The sequence below is a fragment of the Marmota marmota genome, unplaced genomic scaffold (assembly GCF_001458135.2).
Source record: "Marmota marmota marmota unplaced genomic scaffold, marMar, whole genome shotgun sequence".
NCBI classification, from domain to species: domain Eukaryota; kingdom Metazoa; phylum Chordata; class Mammalia; order Rodentia; family Sciuridae; genus Marmota; species Marmota marmota.
The window spans coordinates 15,433,580-15,437,326 of record NW_026000016.1 but is presented as its reverse complement, the minus strand read 5'-3'; positions in this window follow the sequence as shown (position 1 = coordinate 15,437,326).

The following is a 3,747-nucleotide window of genomic DNA, read 5'->3' as shown; positions in this document are numbered from 1 at the left end:
GTTTTTTCCTTTTGCCATGTATGTGTTCATTTTTGTTTTATTTAAGGAGCCAAAGCACATACAACTTGTGTTACCATAGGCATCCCTGTCTGTTTTTCCATGTGCTGAAAGGCACTCTGTTGATCTGTCCTGGGATCTTTCCTGGGATTCTGTCAACTCAATGTTAAAATTTTTGATTCTCACTCTTTTGCTTGAAAAATATGGGTTCACTGGTTTAAGGACATGGGGACAAATTATAGACAAGCATTTACCAGGTAGAATATGTAGATACAAAATAACAAGTATCATGTGGAGTCCATTTAGATTAAGTGAATCTCTTTACAACCTGGCTTTGCTGTGAAATGGTGTTAACATAATGCAAGTTTCTGACTCCAAAAGCTTAAAACCAATAGGTGATTCTCATTAATGCATAGACCATAAGGTGTGAATTTGTCCCATGATCTGATGTATGGATTAGAAAGTGATATTAATCTCTGGAAATCATTAGAGTATATGATAAGCATAGACCTGTAAATTCAGTGGTTTGCACAGAGTTCGTAAGGACAATCTGAAATAACTTCAAAATTGAGATAAAAGAGGTTTTTGCAGAAGGTGTACCAAAATGGGCCTGTTGTGAAGTAAAAAGCCCAATGTTACTGTAGTAATGGGACCACCAGGGGAGAAAATGTGCTTACAGATCATTCTGGCTTGTCTTTATTTATTTTTTCATTCCAGCAACAGAAAAACAGGGTCGCCTTGCCACCCTCCCAAATAGCTCTGCATAGTGGTCTAGTTAGAGAATTTTCCTATCTTCCTTGAGGAGAACATCTGATAGAGTTGCTATAGTAACTCGGAGCACCATAAACCATTCCAAACATGTCTCCCTGATTCAACATAATTGATCAGATGAGTAAAGTTTAATACTTGAAAAGAGATATATTCCCAAAAGTTAAATATAAGATGTTTTTGTATTGACTTATTTTCACATTGTACCAAATCTAAATAAATCAAAGGAAGTAATAGTAAAAAAAAAAAAAAAAATTCTCCACTTTCCCAAATAATCGTTTTCCTCCCCTAGAAGCAACCAATATTATCAGTTTCTTTTGAGTGCTTCAGAAATATCCTATGCAAACATTTTTTTTGCAAATTCAGTAATCACATTGCCCTCATTTTACATAAATGGAAGTGCATTATACATACACACTCTTGTGCTTCTTGATTTTTGTCCTACACAAAAATAACAAAGGTACAAGCTTTTTCATGGATTTTTTCCTCTAAAAAATGTTTCATATCATCTATATGATACATAAAATGTTTCTTTTGGAAATCCAGTATAATACCTCATTACTAGAAGTTTCTAGAATTTCACTATCATAAACACTAATTGTCCCTTTAAAATATATTTAACAATTAGGGTCCAGTTTCTATTTACAATGTCTTTGCCCCAAGATCTTCTGACTGTTCTTGCTGATTTTTATGTATGAACTTTGAAGTAAACTTCTGTAATACTTGCTCTGTTTCCACTCCCTTCACCTCTCTGCAAAAGACCCTTCTGCTGGCATTTTTATTTGGATAGTATTAAATTCACAGGTTGAGGGGGGCTGATATTAGAGGTGTCTTTAAATATTTTGTGGATTTCTCAACTGTTTTCTTAAATATTTCTTGTAAAATTTTTGCTAGAAATATTTCATTTTGAAGCAGGACAGAGCATAACCTGTTTTAGTGTTTACCACTTTCATTCAGGGGCTCTTCCCTCACCCTGATTGACAGACATATTTCTGCAAATATGACTTGTCTGATTTCTCACATTGGCATTCTTCCTGCTTAAAAAATACAGCACATTCAGGGAGGTTCCTGATCCTGGTCAGCAAGGCTCATTACTGAAAATACAGAAGTTTGAGTAGAACCTAAGGATGTAGCCCCAACCCTAGATAAAAGGACTTTGCTTTTTTTTTTTTTTTGAGGTTTGTCTCCATGGATATCCTCTCTGCCTCCTCCCACATCCACACATTTGGAAGATCTCCCATGTATTTTGTAGTTTGGGTTTTCAATAGCTCTTCATTTAAAAATGAAGTTTGCATTTTGCTCCTTGTTGCTGTGAGGTTATTTCTCCCTATCTTTCACACCATTTAAAAATGAATCTTTTGATTCATCTTTTGCTTTTAGATTATACTGTATAAGTGAAGAAGTGTTTCATGAAAAACAATAATCAAAAAAATACAACCTACCAAAATTTGAGTTCATTAGTTGGGATGTGAAAATAATAATAACAAATTGGCATAATTCAAGGAATATTTACATAGGATTTTCAGGGCTTGCTGATATCAATTTCCACCCCCTTCAAGCTCTCCCATCTACCATCCACAATCACTTCTCTTGTTAGCATACTTCATTTTTTTCCTTATCTTTCTGGCCTTCAGTTGGATTAACAAGGTTTTCTCCTCAATTCTTTGTTTTAATTACTTTTATTCTGGTAATGAATACCTATAATAAATATAAAATTTCTATTTAATTTCATTTTTTTGCAACAATGTCTAAACATATTCAATATTATCTTTTATTTTTTTCTTTGTAGCACTTAAAGCTCACATAGCACATAGATGTAGGATGACCAGTTTTGGGGAGAGCAGTTCCAGCTTGAAGCTCAAGTTATTGGTCACCCTACTTAAATGCCATAGTACCTGACAGTATTTTAAACCACGTTTTTGGTTTGTCTGCCCCACTAGAATGTAAGTTTCATGGGGATAGGACATTTTCTCTGTGTCCATCATTCCCAAAGTGTACAGCAGTTTCTATGTACTAATGACTCTGCAAACATTTACTGAATCAAATAAATGAAGAAAATAAGACAAGACCTTTAGCATGTTATAAATTATTCCCTGAATTCCTTCCATCCTGTTATCCATCTAAAATGACAGTATTCTTTTTAAACACAAAAATTATAGTTGTTATTGTTTACAATCTAGAGTTTATTTACTCCATCAGTTTCTGTGATGTGATTTCTTACATCCCAGTGCTTCAGTTTATCTTCATGTTTCTTTACTGTATATGACCTTTAGCAGACCTTTCAGTTAGGTTTTTGGATAGTTAAACTCTATTGATTTTTAGTGTCTGAAAACATGTATCTCACCTTTGATATGAATGATACAGGTATAATTGTCTTGATTCACTGTTTCCCATCCATGACTTGAAGACACTATTATTACAGTTTCACAGTGTATATTGTTAATTCAAACCCTTCCCATTAGGCCCATCCCCTCACACTGCTGCATTAGGCTTCCAACAACTGAACTTTTGGGGGACACCCAAATCATCGCAGGAGCATGACAAAAGGGATGGTGAGAAGTGAAGAAAGACTGCTTTCTGAGTGGGTGGTGGCTTTGTTCCCTGAGATAGATAGCACAGAAGAATGAGCTTGTTTGAAGGGGCAAGAGGACAAGCTGAGCTGAATTTTGCACATGATGAATTGTAAGGATATAGTGATATATCTAATTGGAGATGACCAGCAAATGTTCTGGAGCTCAGGAAGAAATCCAAGTTTAGGCAAAAAGGAGTAAATATTTTATCAGGATTTTTTTTTACTTAGGTACCACTTCTGGACTTAAGTATTGAATCCCTGAAATATGCAAGATTTTTGTACACGTGAATGTGCAGAATAACTTACTTTCCCTCCTTTCCTTACCTCTCCTCCTTTAAATTCTAAATATAATGGCTGTGTTTTCCAGGTATTCTTAGGCCATAGGCACACAACAGACACAGAAATGTTTT